The 16,201-nt window shown below is 42.8% G+C and overlaps 1 pseudogene; it reads right to left on the reverse strand.

The window, feature by feature from the left end:
* Positions 1-9,432: 9,432 nt before the first annotated feature.
* Positions 9,433-11,251, reverse strand: LOC125121992 (UBX domain-containing protein 2B-like; annotated as a pseudogene).
* Positions 11,252-16,201: the final 4,950 nt, after the last annotated feature.

The following is a 16,201-nucleotide window of genomic DNA, read 5'->3' on the forward strand; positions in this document are numbered from 1 at the left end:
TTTGGTGCGTATTCTCAGGCTTCTCTGATGTAGTCTGTGTGCTGGGGGGAGGTCTGGGTCCCTGGAGCACAGGATTGTGGGATGTCAGGTTGCTCAGCCTCACTTGACCAAGGAAATCCGCGGTTCGAGAGCTATAATTCGATGTATATCTGGTGGGAAGCTACAAGGGTTGGGCAGAGGGACAAAAAAGTGCTCAAAGCTCCAGACTGCCACTCTGGAAACAGAATTGGCTCTCACACAAGCCGGACCTGATTGTCAAGTGGGTTGCCTGCCCCTCATAGAGCCTACCTCCAAGGGGCCCTAAGCCCCTCCCCTGCCACACTCTACCCTAGCTGCCAGACATCTAGCTCAAGGTCAGGTGATTTGCAGGCTGACTAGAGATCATGACTTTGGGGGCCCCACTGAGATAGATGTTCAGAGCTGGTCGGGGCCTTGGGGCAGGGGGGAGGTAAGGGAAAGGCCAGTTGACAGCATCTGAAAGTTGACAAGGGCAGAGAAACAGATATGAAGACCTGAGAATTCAATTTGCCGAGGGTCCTGGGACAGCCTTGAATCTCCCACTGGCTCTTGCTGTAGGTTCTGTGAGGCCGGCTGTACTGGGATTCAGGAGCTTGAAACTTTGGCTCTCCTGAGGTTCCCTGGGTATCTTAACCCCTTAACTCAGCTGCTCAGAAGATGCTACCAGGATCCAGTTATAGGCTCTACATCCTCTCAGGCAGGTAGGGGGCTCCATCCCAGGTCCATGGGAGCCTGGGCCATCCCAGGCTCCCATCATCACACCACTTCATCTAGCAGGGGGGAGACTTCTTACAGAAGTCCCAGAATTGGGTCTTGATGGCCTGATTGTCCTGATTGGGGTCATGTGCTCCTCCAGCAAAAGGGGCCCAGGGAAGAGAACAAGTTAATGACTTAGATCGTGTGTTCTACCCTGGAGTCCTGAGCTTAAAACACAAGGTGAGTTTTTGTTTGCTTCCCTAAAGCGGGGTGCAGTTACCACACGAAGGTGGGGTAGATGCTGAGAGAAGACGACTGGTGGTTCCTCCTCCTGATTATCTCTCAGGTCAAGCCCTTTTTCTCTCTCTACATATATTTTGCCGTTTAAGGGGCAATAATTTAAGTATAGAGTAAAGTGATGCAATCATTCACATGTATATATTTTCAGATTATTTTCCATTATAGGTTATCGTAAAGTATTGAACATATTTCCCTGGGTTATACAGTAATCCTTGTTGCTTATCTTATTTATATATAGTAGTTGGTATCTGTTGATGCCATACTCCCAATATATTCCTCTGCCCTCTCTGTTTCCCCTTTGATAGCCACAAGTTTATTTTCTGTCTATGAGTCTGTTTCTGTTTTGTATATAGATTCATTTGTATTATTTTCCAGATTCCACATATAAAGGTATCATATGATAGTTCTCTTTTCTCTGTCTGACCATATATATACACATGGTATATTTTCTAGGTCCATACATGTTGCTATAAATGGCAATATATCATGCTTTTTTGAAAAAGTTTATTGAAATATAGTTGATTTACAGTGTTGTCAATTTCTGCAGAGTGATTCAGTTAAACTATACATTCATATTCAGTTATACTATACATTTCATATTCTTTTCCATTATGGTTTATCACAGGATATTTACAATATTTCCCTGTGCGATGTAGTATGACCTTGTTGCTTGTCCATTCTATATATAAGAGTTTGTATCCACTAATCCCAAACCCCCAATCCTTCCCTTCCCAACCCCGCCTTGTTGGCAACTACAAGTCTGTTTTCTATTTCCATGAGCCTGTTTCTATTTTGTAGATAAGTTCATTTGTGTTATATTTTAGGTTCTACTTGTAAGTGATATCACATGGTAGTTGTCTTTCTCTTTCTGACTTACTTCACTTAGTATGAGATTCTCTAGGTCCTTCCATTTTGCTGCAAATGGCAATATTTCATTTTTTTTATGGCTGAGAACTATCCCATTGTGTGTGTATGACATACATACACACACACACACTTTTTTTTTTTGTCTTTTTGCCATTTCTAGGGCCACTCCCGTGGCATATGGAGGTTCCCAGGCTAGGGGTCTAATCGGAGCTGTAGCCGCCAACCTACACCAGAGCCACAGCAACGCAGCATCCAAGCCGTGTCTGCGACCTACACCACAGCTCACGGCAACACCGGATCCTTAACTCACTGAGCAAGGCCAGGGATCGAACCCGTGACCTCCTGATTCCTAGTCGGATTCATTAACTACTGCGCCACGACAGGAACTCCAGTTTTTTAAAAATTCTTTTTATGGCCGTACCTGCATCATATGGAAGTTTCTGGGTTAGGAGTCGAATCGGAGCTGCAGCTGCCAGCCTATGCTACAGCCACTACAACGCTGGATCTGAGCCACATCTGTGACCTACATCACAACTTTCAGCAACACTGGATCCTTAACCCACTCAGCAAGGCCAGGGATCAAACCCACATCCTCACAAACACTATGATATATATATACACGCACATATATATCACATATATATACACACACACACAAACACACACACACCACATCTTAAACCAATTATCTGTTGATGGACATTTAGGTTGTTTCCATGTCCTGGCTATTGTAAATAGTGCTGCTATGAACACTGGGGTGCATGTATCTTTTCAAATTAGAGCTTTCATCTTTTCTGGATATACTCCCAGGCGTGAGATTGTTGGATCATATGGTAGCTCTATTTTTAGTTTTTTAAGGAACCTCTGTACTGTTTGTTTTCCACAGTGGTGGTACGAATTTACATTCTAAAGGGCAAGTCTTGATTGGGCAATTCAGCAGCCTCCTTAACCAGTCTCTAGCAGTCACTCCCTACCTCTCCAATCCATGTCCCACCTCTGATTCCAATCTGGTAGCCAGAGGATGACTTCTTTGTTGATCTCGTCCCTTAGGTGACTTAAGCACTTGTCTACACAAGTTCAACTAGCTTTGTGTAGCATAACAGCCCTTTACAACAGACCCTAGATCTATCCTTTTTTTTTTTTTAATTTCTCAGCTATCTTCTACACGTTTGCTAGCTTAGAAATCCCAAGTGAAAACAGCTGACTCATACTGTACAGAAAACACTCTTTTTTCCTCTTCCTTATCCACCTGCCCTTCTTATTTGTCGTTGGGCAAACCCTGCAGATAATTCATGAGACATTAAAGTTCCTGAGATGGTCCCCTTTGGGGACCTTTGGTTATAGCATACCCCTGAACACTAATATAACCCTCAAGGGGAGGGTGGATCTAGTGTAGACTTATTTCTAACCAATGGAATACAGTAAGGGTGATGGGATGTCACTTTTGTGATTAGTTTTATTTATTTATTTATTTACTTATTTATTTACTTATTTATTTAATTTTATTTTTTGTTTAGCACTTTTCTTTCTTTCTTTTTTATTACTCAATGAATTTATTACATTTGTAGTTGTACAATGATCATCACAATCCAATTTTATAGGATTTCCATCCCACAACCCCAGCGCATCCCCCCACCCCCCAAGACCCTAGATCTATCCTTGCAGCACTTCTTCCCTCCTGTCTTCTCCTCACTTAACCACACACACCCAAACTCTGCTGATACAAATTCTTGTCATTCCTCAAATACATCCTTTTATTCTCAAGCTGGCATGTCTATAACATGTCTCCTTTCCTCAGGCAATGCCTCTTTAAGATCCAATTCTGGAGTTCTCTCGTGGCTCGGCAGGTTAAGGATCTAGCGTTGCTACTGCTGTGGCTCTGGTTAAAGCTGTGGCATCGGCTGGATCCCTGGCCCAGGAATTTCCGCATGCCGGGGGCATGGCCCCCTCCCAAAAAAAGATCCAATTCTGATGTCACATTTTCTGTGACTTCCCCTGAGACCCAAGATGGCAGAGTCAACCACCTCTTCCTCACTACTTTCTGGGCACTTCATTTTTTGATGTTGATTTTTGCGTGTGTGTCTTTTTTAGGATGGCATCCATAGCATATGGAAGTTTCCAGGCTAGAGGCTGAATCAGAGCTATAGCTGCCAGCCTACATCATAGCCACAGCACACGGGATCCAAGTTGCATTTGCAACCTACACCACAGTTCACGGCAACGCCGGATCCTTAATCCCCTGAGCGAGGCCAGGGGTGGAACCTGTGCTAAACAACAATGGGAATTCCTTGACGGTGATTTTTTTTTTAAACAATGTTATTTGTTTTTGACTTCATAAGTAGAATAATATATAGTCTCACAGTAAGATTCAAATATTAAAACTAATGCTACAATGGGAATATCACAGGTTTACATCAATGAGCTATACTGTCTAATCTTTGTGGAACAAAAAAATTGTTAAACCAAAAAAAAAAAAATAACATGATCTGACTAGGAAAAACAAAACAAAACAAAACAAAACTACTGCTGAGGTTCTTCTCAATCATTTCTTCCAATTCCAGTCCCCTCCACAGAGGCAAGTATGGTGCCAGACATGTTTCCGTGAGTTTACATCATGCGCATATCTTGTGGAAACAGTCTTTTCCCTCAAAATGGTATCTGTCTTATGTATTGTGCTGCAAGTCTTTGACTTTCTTTTTCTTTTTCTTTTTTCCGCCATGTCTGTGGCACATGGAAGTTCCAGGGCCAGGATTCCTGGCTCAAGCCACAGAAAGTGATCACACCAAATCCTTAACCTACTAAGCCACTAGGAAACTCCAGGAATAATCTTCTCACTCTGTATTATGACACTGAGAAAAATGATTTTGCTGTTCTGCTGGGATCGACCCTTCTATCCTGTGGCAGTTCTGGTAGCACTCCAAGTATTAACACACCTAGCACAGGTAAACCCACCTTCTTGAATTAACCAGGCTGCTGGAGAAAGGTGAATTCCCATCCTGCCCTTAGCACATTCAAGGCAGCTGGCAGTGAGTAGATATAACAGGCTCTTCTGGAAGCACTTCTGGAAGTAGGGTGCTATTTACTGTAACCAATACCTAAAAATGTGGATGTGGCTTTGGAATTGGACAGTAGGTAGAGGCTGGAAGACGTTTGATGAGCATGACAGAAAGAGACCAGATTGCTTGGAATAGATCTTAGTAGATATATGGAAGTTAACGCTAGTGAGGGCTCAAAGGAAGTAAGGAGCATAACAGACAATACCTAAATCACCGCAGAGAATATATACATCATTTTGAACAGACTGTTAGCAGAGATAAGGACATTAAAGGCACTGCTTGTGAGGGCTCAGAAGAAAATGAAGAACATGCCATTTGAAACTGGAGGAAAGGGATTCTTATTTTCCAGCGGCAAAAAACTTAGGTGAATTGTGTCCTGCAGTTACATAGAAAACAAAATTTGTGGCGTTCTCATGGTGGTTCAGCAGGTTAAGAACCCGACTAGGATCCACGTGGATGCAGATTTGATCCCTGGCCTCACCCAGTGGGTTAAGGATCCAGTGTTGCGGCAAGCAGCAGCCGTGGTCGAAGATGCGGTTGGGATCCTGCATTGCCATGGCTGTGGCCATGGCTGTGGTGTAGGCCAGCAGTTGCAGCTCCAGTTGGATCCATAGCCTGAGAACTTCTTATGCTGCAGGTGCGCCCCCACCCCCACCAAGAAAAAAGGAAAAATGAAAAAAAAAATAAAGATTACAAAATACATGAGAAACATATATTTAGCTAAGGAGATTTCCAAGAAAAGTATGAGAAGAATAGCCTGCTTTTTTCTTGCTGGTTATAGCAAAATGTGAGAGGAGATTGATGGATTGAGAACAGAACTATCAAATAAAAAAAGCCGTTTGGGAAATTCTCAGCCTACCCAAAAGGCAAAAGACACTAAAATAAGAGATTCACTCTCATGAAAGCTTGCTCTAGCAAAAGAGATGAGGGTGCAGCTGTACAATATTTTCTTAACATCTCAGAAAAATCACAAGGTCTGAGTATTCAGTCACTCAAAGGCTCTTTGAAAGGTTTAAGTGTGTGACTCATAGATCAACCTCAGCCATCTCATAAGAAGCCAGAGATAAAGATGGTACCATCCATGGAAGATCTGTGGAGGAGCCTCCTGTCTCCCATTAGATGCAGAGGAGGCCCACAAGTTTCTTGAGAATGTTATACCAGTAGAAACACTGCCATTTTAAATGGAAAGGGTCAGAGAATGCATGAAATGAAAGAAGGTAGTTGGATGCCTTCCTGCCTCCTCCTCATTCCACAATCAAGAAACAAGCTGCTAAAAATGTTGTCTATAAACGGTGCCACCTTCCATGAAAAAGAAAAGATGCTCTGAAAGGGAGTCACAAACCCAAAGGATGGAGCTGCAAGCCACACATTCCTCCCAGGCCTTGAAACCTAACTGAGTGCGCCTTGCTGGATTTTTAAGTTGCTGGGGGCTGGTAGCTCCTTTTCTCATTCCATCTTCTGCTTTTTGAATGGGAATGTCTGCAATTGTTAGTCTGCGTCTGTCCTACCAATGTATTTGGGAGTAGAGAACTTGTTTTACAGGTTCATGGGTGCACAGATGGAGAGGTACTGTCCCCCAGGAATTATACCCAAATCCTCACCCATACTTGATTTAGATAATTTAAATGACAAGATTTAGTATTTTTAAACTGGTGGTAGGACTTTGAGTTGACACTGTCATGGACTGAGACTTTTGAATACCTTTGGGAAGCGTGGATTTATCTGGGGATGGAGTGAACCTATGGGGAAAAGGTGGACTGTGGCATGCAGAATAGTGGGCCTCCAAAAATATTGTCTTCGAATCCCTAAATCAGTAACTATGTCACCTTACACAGAAAAAGGGACTTTGAAGGTGTGATTAAATTAGGCACCTTGAGATATAGACATTATCCTGGATTATCTAGGTAGACAAAATGTAATCACTAGTGTCCTTGTAGGAGGGAGGTGGGGGAATTAAAGTTGGTCGTAAAAGATGTCAGGTTTGTGGTTCCTGTCGTGGCACAGCAGAAACGAAGCCAACTAGGAACCACGTGGTTGCGGGTTTCATCCCTGGCCTCGCTCAGTGGGTTAAGGATCCAGTGTTGCGCTGAGCTGTGGTATAGGCCAGTGGCTACAGCTCCAATTAGACCCCTAGCCCAGGAACTTTCCTATGCCGCAAGTGCGGCCCTAAAAAAAAAAAAAAGGATGTCAGGTTAGAAGCAGAGGGTGAGGTGATACAGACCTGAGCTAAGGGATGCCAGCAGCTTCTACAGATTGGAAGAAGCAAAGAACAGATTTTTTCCCCCCTGGATCCTCCTGACAGAGCCTAGGATATGTTATTTCATAGCAAAGAGACTTTGAAGATGTGATTAAGGTTGCTAAAGATCTTAAGGTGGCGGGGAGAGATAACTGTGAATAATCTGCCAGGGGGCCCAATTTAATCACGCACGTCCTTAAAAAGAGAGACTCTACCTTGGGTGTTGTCAGAGAGATGTGATGACAGAGAAGAGCCAGAGAGATGCACTGTTGCTGGATTTGAAGATGGAAGAAGGGAGCCAAAAGCCAAGGTAGCCTCTAGGAGCTGGAAAGAGAAGGAAATGATTCTCCCTTAGAGCCTACTGAAAGGAACACAGCCCCACTCTTAGTCTGATTTTAGCCCTGTGAGACCCATCTCGGACTTCTAACCGACAGAAGTAAGATCATTAATCTGTGTTATTTTAAGCCACTATTGTAGTCATCTGTTATGGCAGCAATAGAAAACTAACCAGGAATAGTGACCAAAGATGAAGTGGTGTCTGGGAAGAAAAAAACTTTTCTATCCTTCCTGAGGTAGTCGGCGTCATCCAGGAAATATTTAGTAGAATTTCAAATGTTATGCTGGTCAGTCTTTAGATCCAGTATGTCTGACAAAAAACACATTCCTGAATTTCTACACTAGTTTTGTCTTGGAGTAGAATATATTCTGAGTTGAGCGGTTAGAACAGTGTTAAGTATATATAGTGGGTCCCCTAGAAAAATGTGTTGAGTGAATAAACGAATGTGATCAAGACAGGCTCTGAAAGGGATTGCTACTTAACACATCTCGAGGAGTGCCAACCTTAATGTCTTTTTTGTTTCTATTTCATGACGATCTTAGCTCTACGGGTAAAAATGCCAAGCTATATTTTTTTGATACTAGAAATATACCTAAATCAATAAGTAAAAAGATGCATAAAATCTTAAGAGAAATATTTATCGAATAATCAAACTCATTCAATCTTGGAATATAAATACTTTTCAGTATATATCACGAAAACCCTTTCGACTTTGACAAAAAGATTTCTTTCTTTCTTTCTTTCTTTTTTCTTTTCTTTTCTTTTGGCCATGCCCATGTATGCAGAAGTTCCCAGACCTGGAATCCAACCCAAGCCATGGCATCAAAAAACAAGGAGTCCTTAACTGCTAGGCCACCAGGAAACTCCAACAAAAAGATTTATTAATGGCTGTTGGTCAATGCAGCATTGAGAAGCTTTAATGCAAATTTTACCAAACCATTTATCAAGGGTTTTGTTCATTTTTTCTCTGCAAATAAACGTTGTTACATTAACACTGAGCATATAATAAATTGGTTTGCCTGGATGTTTAAAAATTATCAACATAAGCCAACCCTGCAACTAAAAACTCAAAACATATTTATCTCAAGTTCTATTCCTAGTCCAAATGTATCTGTATTAAGGCTGGAAGATAGAATAAGGATAAAACCAGAATGTATTATAAAAGTAATTAAAAACTAGTCTGATTGTTTTTATGCTGGAAGTATTTTTCTTATTAATATGGCATATTATCTTTGCCATCTGCTACTGCATGGATAAGAACAATATTACTTTAGTTGCTGGAATATCACAGCATAAAGAATATGAGTTTCTGTCATGCCTCAGTGGTAACGAATCTGGAAGTATCCATGAGGACGCAGGTTTGATCCCTGGTCTTCTTCAGTGGGTTGAGGATCTGGAGTTGCCATGAGCTGTGATGTAGGTCTAAGATGCCACTCGGATCTGATGTTGCTGTGGCTGTGGCATAGGCCAGTGGCTACAGCTCTGATTCGATCCCTAGCCTGGGAACCTCCATATGCCGCAGGTGTGGCCCTAAAAAGACAAGACAAAACAAAACAAAACAAACCCCAATATCGGCTTCTTGTGTCAGGCTTTTATCAGTGAGCTCTCTGGAAATGAAGTCACAAGAATTAAGTCAAGAGTTGCAAACTCAGGATGGGACTGGATAATAAAGTCTGGAGCACCCTGGACCCTGTGTGTACTGTTGAAACTTTGTATCGAATGACCCTGATCCGCTAACCTGATGGGAATTTTTCTTAAATGAATTGTCAGCAGGAACAACTGCTGACTCCTCTTCTGGGAAGGAAGATGTACCGACTATTTCAGGCTTAAGGCATCCAAGTTTTTGCTTTCTCTACAAAAAGCCTTGAGCCTTATTCTAGGTTGTACGTATTCCTGATCTTGATGATCCTCCATACTGAAATTCACTTGGCCCCCTTGAACCAGCTGTAGAAGCTCCTGGGGAATTTCTTTTGAAATCTTCTGCCAGCGATAACTCCACTTTTAAAGATTTCTAATATAAGTTGTTGAATTTCAGGCATGCATGCAAAGAGTCACCTTTCTCTTAAGGGACTCCAGAAATTGAGCAATTGTTGGGTCACTGTAAGGTCTTGATTTTCTATCATCTAAACTGAAACTGTTTGCTTCACAGGTTAAGCAGAATCTGAACATTTTGCAGCTGATTTTCTCCATAGATACATTCAGATCACTTACAAAAGGAACAATCGGGGAGTTCCCATGGTGACCTATCCAGTAAGGATACAACTAGTATCCATGAGGATGTGGGTTCCATCCCAGGCCTCGCTCAGTGAGTTAAAGAATCTGGTACTGCCACAAGCTGTGGTGTAGGTTGCAGATGTGCCTCAGATCTGGTGTGGCTGTGGCTGTAGCTGGCAGCTACAGCTCCCATTAGACCCCTAGCCTGGGAACTTCCATGTGCTAAGGGTGCGGCCTAAAAAGACAAAAAAAAAAAAAAAAAAGGAATGATTCATTCCATACCCTCCATCTGTAGATATGTCATCACCCAAAGCTCTTGAGACTTCATTGAGAGGCACAGTCCCATGTTCCCTAGTCTCTTTGAAAAGATCACTCACAGTCTTCCCAGGAGACCGAATTATGTGTAATCTACTGTACTCACGTTCACTTGAATACAGTAAATGGATGGAACGATGGTCAGTACCTTATACAAGTGAACATCTCCGCAGTGGTGGGAAAACATGTGAGGTGGCTTTCATGGGGTTTAAAGACTGCAATTTAAGGTCTATCAGATTAGGAAGACTTGCATTTCACATCATCTTTATACAATTCTGCCAAAGCCAGTTTTTTTTTCTTTTCTTTTCTTTTTTCTTTTTTGCTTTTTAGGGCTGTACTCGAGGCATATGGAGGTTCCCAGGCTAGGGTCGAATTGGAGCTACAGCCGCCAGCCTATGCCACAGCCACAGCAACTTGGGATCTGAGCTGCGTCTGCGACCTGCACCACAGCTCATGGCAATGCCGGATCCTTAACCCATTGAGTGAGGCCAGGGATCGAACCTGAAGCCTCATGGATCCTCGTCGGGTTTGTTAACCTCTAAGCCACAAACGGAACTCCCAAGGCCAGTTTTTTTTCTTGATACATCATCACTTTGGTCATTTTCAGGTCTCCGTGCAAGCTCTTCATATTCTTATCAAATTCTGCAAATTCTGGGCTTTCAGAGGTCACAGCCCTCAAGACCGCCTCTGTTACTCTGTGGACTAGGTGCTGCCTTTGCCTTCTTCTGCCAGCTCCCCGGCTTTTTATCCTTTTAATGTTTCTCCTTTATTCCTCTTTTTCCCCCCATTTTGTCCTCTTTAGTTTGAACAAATTTACTAAAGTCTTTGTTCACCATTGCTTTTTGCCTCTCACTTTTTTGGGGGCTCATTTTTCTTAGTATTGATCTATCCTCTTTTATTATTTATTTCAGAGTAAGTCTGCAGGTGATAAACTTTCTGAGGCCCCCACAAATAAAAAAGTCTTGTATTTTCACACTTCAACAATAGTTGGGCTGTGTATATAATTCCAAGGTCAAAGCTATTTTTCCTCTGAATTTTGAAACACTCTCTCCCTTTCCTTTTTGTTTCTTATATCCTGTTTTTCAGTGAGGCTTAGTATCTGTACGATTCTCATACCTTTGTAGTTCATCGATTTTTTTTTTTCTTCATTGGAAGTGTTTAAGAGTTCCTCCTTACCAGGGCATCTGAAACTGCATCACAGTTGATCGGCATGTTAGTTTGAAAAACCAATCCCAATTGGCATTTGATGGGCCCTTTCAAACCGAAGAGTCATGTTTGTCTTCAATGCTGGGATATTTTGTTCTTTATTTATTTGAGTATAACTTCCTCTCATATTCTTTGTATTTTCTCCTTCAGAACTTTACTATTAGCTGATATTGCAAGTGTTAGATCACTCCTCTGTGTATTTCCGCTTTTTGAAAAAATAGACTAACTTGCCTATTTTGTTTTGTGCTATGTGATAGAAAAACATATTTCCTCAGTCTTCCTGATCACACACGTACCGTTTAACTGTGCCCATTCTGGTCATTCTTGTGAGGGATTTTTAGTGTTTCAAAATCATGTTCAATTTTTTTGGTTAATTTTTAAAAAATCAAGGAGATATCCATTTCCACCAGAGAATGTATAATTATTCTTGCTCTGTGATCTATTTCACAGCATGAAAGTTCTTCTATGCATTGGATTTGATATTTCTTTTAAGATGTTGACTTTCTCCCAATGCTTGGGAATTATTTTAGTTGAAAGCTCATCCTTTATCTCAGATGCCTGTTTGATGTTTTCCTTCTCCATTGTACATGACCTAGCAAAAGGGGTATGAGACAGGGTCGTGGTTACATTATAATCTTCTGTCCATAACTGTCTGGCAGGGGGATATACTAAGGGGTAGGGTGTTTTGGCAGCTCATCTTCTGCATGTGGGTGCTTCCTTCTCCTCCCATGTGTCAACAGTCACCAGGAATACTGTCCTTTCTCTCCACCTAATGATCTTATACCCACTGCTCCCGTCCGAAGGCAGGTAATCCTGCTGGAATCTCTTGACCCAAGGACACAAGAAAGGAGAGTGTGTGTGGAGTGGTTGATATGCTGTGGCGTGCTGAATAATCAGTGCCTTGTTGGTGGCTCTTGAGCCTGGGATCTCCCAGGATCCACCCTCTCTGGGCATGGCATTCTCTTGGTGTTCTTTAACTCCTGCGGCAGTCTACTGCTATGCACACTTTGGGCTGCATTTTTCATTTCTGGCCATTTTCCACCTGCCATCTATCTTTTGGGGATTCCTCAGGGTTTCCAGTCCACCCGGAGCTCTCCTTGTTGTCCAGGATGATTATGAATTTATTGACTTACTTGTATATCATTCCTGTTCTTTCTAACCATTCAGGGTGAGAGGGAGAACCTGCAGCATGTATTCAGTTTGCAGTTTGGGACGGGAACCATCTCCAACAGCACTGTCTTTACCATAATATGCATCATATTCGTGACAGGCAGCATAAACACCCCTTCCTCCAAAGATATCTACGTCCTAATCCCCAGAGCCTGTGCAAATGTTACATGTACAGTCTAAATTCACACAATTGTTATCTGTCAAATTTATTCAATTAAAAAATGTCACGCTACATGGCGAGGGAGAATTAAGGTTGCAGATGTGGAGTTCCCCATCGTGGCTCAGTGGTAACTGAACCCAACTAGTATCCATGAGGATGTGGGTTTTTTGGTTTTGTTTTGTTTTTTCATCTTTTTGTCTTTTTAGGGCCACACCCGTGGCATATGGAGGTTCCCAGGCTAGGGGTCTAATCAGAGCTGTTGCTGCTGGCCTATGCCAGAGCACAGCAATGCCAGATCCGAGCCGCCTCTGCGATCTACACCACAGCTCATGGCAACGCCAGATGGTTAACCCACTGAGCAAGGCCAGGGATGGAACCCGTGACCTCATGGTTCCTAGTCAGATTTGTTTTTTGCCACGCCACGATGGGACTCCAGGATGTGGGTTTGATCCCTGGCCTCACTCAATGGGTTAAGGATCTGGCGATGCTGTGAGCTGTGGTGTAGGTTGCAGACATGGCTTGGATCCTGTGTTGCTGTTGCTGTTGCTGTGGTGTAGGCCGGCAGCTATAGCTCCGATTCAACCCCTAGCCTGGGAACCTCTGTATGCCATGGATACAGCTCTAAAAAGAAAAAGCAAAAAAAAATTGCAATTGGAATTAAGGTTGTTAATCACCTGACCTGAGATTAGGAAGATTATCTTGGGTTATCCAGTGGGCCCAGTATAACCACAAGGGTCTTTAAATGTGGAAGACGGAGGCAGAAGAGTCAGTGTCAGAGTAAAGCAATGAGAGAAAGACTCATCAGTCATTGCTGGCTGTGCAGATGGAAAGGGTCATGAGCCAGAGAAGCAGGCAGCCTCTGGAAGCTGGAAAACACAAGAAACTGTTTCTCCCCTGGAGCCCCCAGAAGGGAACAAAACCCTGCTGACACCTTAATTTTAGCCCAAGGGGATCCATTTTGGACTTCTGACCTTCAGAATTATAAGATAATAAATATGTGTTGTTTTAAGCAATTAGGTTTGGTGTCATTTGTTATAGCAGCCATGGGAAGCGAATACAATGTTGTGATGTGACTGCTGGTATCTCTCTTCCACCACCCTGCCAGTTTCTTGAGAACAAGAGCCATACTGTTGTTGCCTGTATTCACTCGGAATCCAGCATAGGATCTGGCACATATTCAAGGCTCAGTAAATATTTGTTGAACGAATGAAAGACTGACAGGTTGCTGTAATTTTGAGGTTCTATAAAGGCTCTGAGATTCCAAGGCAGCCTCTGCCTTTCCTTCCCCTGGTCCTGGAGACCCTAAGGCCTCTGATCGCACTTGTCTTTTCACTTTGCAGGTTTTATTGCTATTCTACTTGCAGCTTCGTTCCTTGCTGTGGACCAGGTCTCTCCTCTCTCCAGCCCTGTGTGTAGGCAGGATTGAGAAGGAAGACAGTTGTCACATATGTGCTTGACTTTGCCAACAGGCCTTCCATGTGTTATGGCTGAAACAGTGACTTTTTCTTCCTCTCCAAGATTCTACCTGCTTTCTTCTCTTCACCATAGCCGCCTTTGCTCACATTTCCTATCACACTTTTGCCGTTTCCCCACCAGTCTGAACAGGGAATGCAGCTTTCATCTCATTGTATCATTTCTATGTCCTGAATTAAGCCCAAGGTCGATCTTTCTTATATCCCTTCTAACCCCCTCCTCAGATGATTCCATAGGTTTCCAAGATAGATAATGAAAAGAATTAAATGCACCCTTGGATGACTTCACGTTTACTCTAAAGCTGCTCACTGTATTTTGTGCAGAACTGCAAATTCCTCTTGGGCTAGGTGACAATAGCTGCTGCTTGGTCACTGAAATACTGTTATTTTGTGGCTTTTCAGCCAGCCATTCCCAGGCCCTGGCTTCTCTGATTTCACACTGAACTTGGCTTCTGCCTCTCTGGCTTTCCCTCTGTGTGCCTCACACTCAGTCTGTCCTGGAGTCAGGCTGGATGGGCTTGCTTGGTCTCCACCCAACACAGAGTTCTCATGCCAGATCACCAATGCTGCTGACTGGTCCCATATGTTTGATTTGGGTAACTCGGTCAATTCCTGGGCCAGTCGTTTGTGGCTTGATCTGGCAGCAGAGCCAAGAAACATGATGTGTGGTTACGTAGAAAGAACGCTCTCTGACCACTCAACCCTGGGGCTATGGGTGCCAGGCACATAGTCTTCTTTAGTACCAACTCTTTTAATAAAGCCCACTTTTGGAGGTAATATATGCACCTCTTCTTCCCTTTTCCTCCTCCCCCCACCCCCCGCCCCCTACCTTCCCAGGTACATGGAGATACCAAGTTGATGAAACAAGTCAATCATCCAACTTCACCTTCCCTTCCCACAATGCAACTTCAAGTGTGAATTTTCTTTCTTTTGGTCTTTTTAGGGCTGCATCCAAGGCATATGGAAGTTCCCAGGCTAGGGGTCTATCTACAGCTGTAGCTGCTGGCCTACACCACAGCCATAGCAACAGATCAGAGCCACATCTGTGACCTATACCACAGCTCACAGCAATGCTGGATCCTTAACCCACTGAGCAAGGCCAAGGATTGAACCCGAGTCCTCATGGATACTAGTTGGGTTCGTTACCGCTGAGCCATGATGGGAACTCCTGAAATTTCTTTGGTAACAAGCATTTTGCAGATGCTCCCCAGGGAACTTAGGGGTGCCAGGGAAGCTACCAGCAGCCACTTACAATTCACTTTTCTCCTCAAATAATAACATGAAGGTGAAGCCTGAGGCACACTTCTGATTTTATGCAGAGTGTTATTCTTGGGGAATAAACTCAGAAGAGCATAAATTAAGAGCATAATATCATGCTATTCTTTGAGAAACACAATTTCACTCATGGTAATGTGAAATTATGCAGTAGCAGGCCCTACATATTATATTACTTTCTACAGACAATTTTTTTTGCAAAGAGATTGTATGTTTTTTGTTTTGTTTTTTCAACGGCCATACCTGTGGCATATGGAAGTTCCTGGGTTAGGGGTTGAATCAGAGCAGCAGCCGCCAGCCTAGGCCACAACATCCCAGCCACATCTGTGACGTATGTCACAGATAGGGCTGGATACTTAACCAGCTGGATACTTAACCCACTGAGGGAGGCAAGGTATCAAACCCGAATCCTCACAGACATTAAGTAGGGTTCTTAACCCGCTGAGCCACAACGGGGATTTATGCATGTCTTTTTAATAAAGATAACAATTCTTTAAGAAGTAAATTTGAACTTCGAAGAGTCCTTAGATTTAACTTTTAAAACAACGTTTAGCTCTTTAATCCTGGAATTTAATGCGCATGGTGTAAGGGAAGGACCTTAGTTGTTTTTTTTTTTTTGTCCCCAAACTATTGAACAACTCGTTTTTTTTATAAAATTAAGGTCAATTCTATTTTGGATAGTAAAAACAAAACACCTCCTATGTAATCTCTGTTGTTTCTGTCAATATTCATCTATCTCTTTGTCAGTATCATGCTGCTTTGATTACTGTGTCTTTATAGCACATTTTGCTATCTAGTAGGGCAAGGCCCTTGTAACCGCCTCTTGTTCTTCTTTCCCTCAGTTTCTTGGCTGTGCTCATGTGTTTAGTCTTCCAGAAG

This window comes from Phacochoerus africanus, chromosome 3, assembly GCF_016906955.1.
Source record: "Phacochoerus africanus isolate WHEZ1 chromosome 3, ROS_Pafr_v1, whole genome shotgun sequence".
Classification (NCBI taxonomy): Eukaryota; Metazoa; Chordata; class Mammalia; order Artiodactyla; family Suidae; genus Phacochoerus; species Phacochoerus africanus.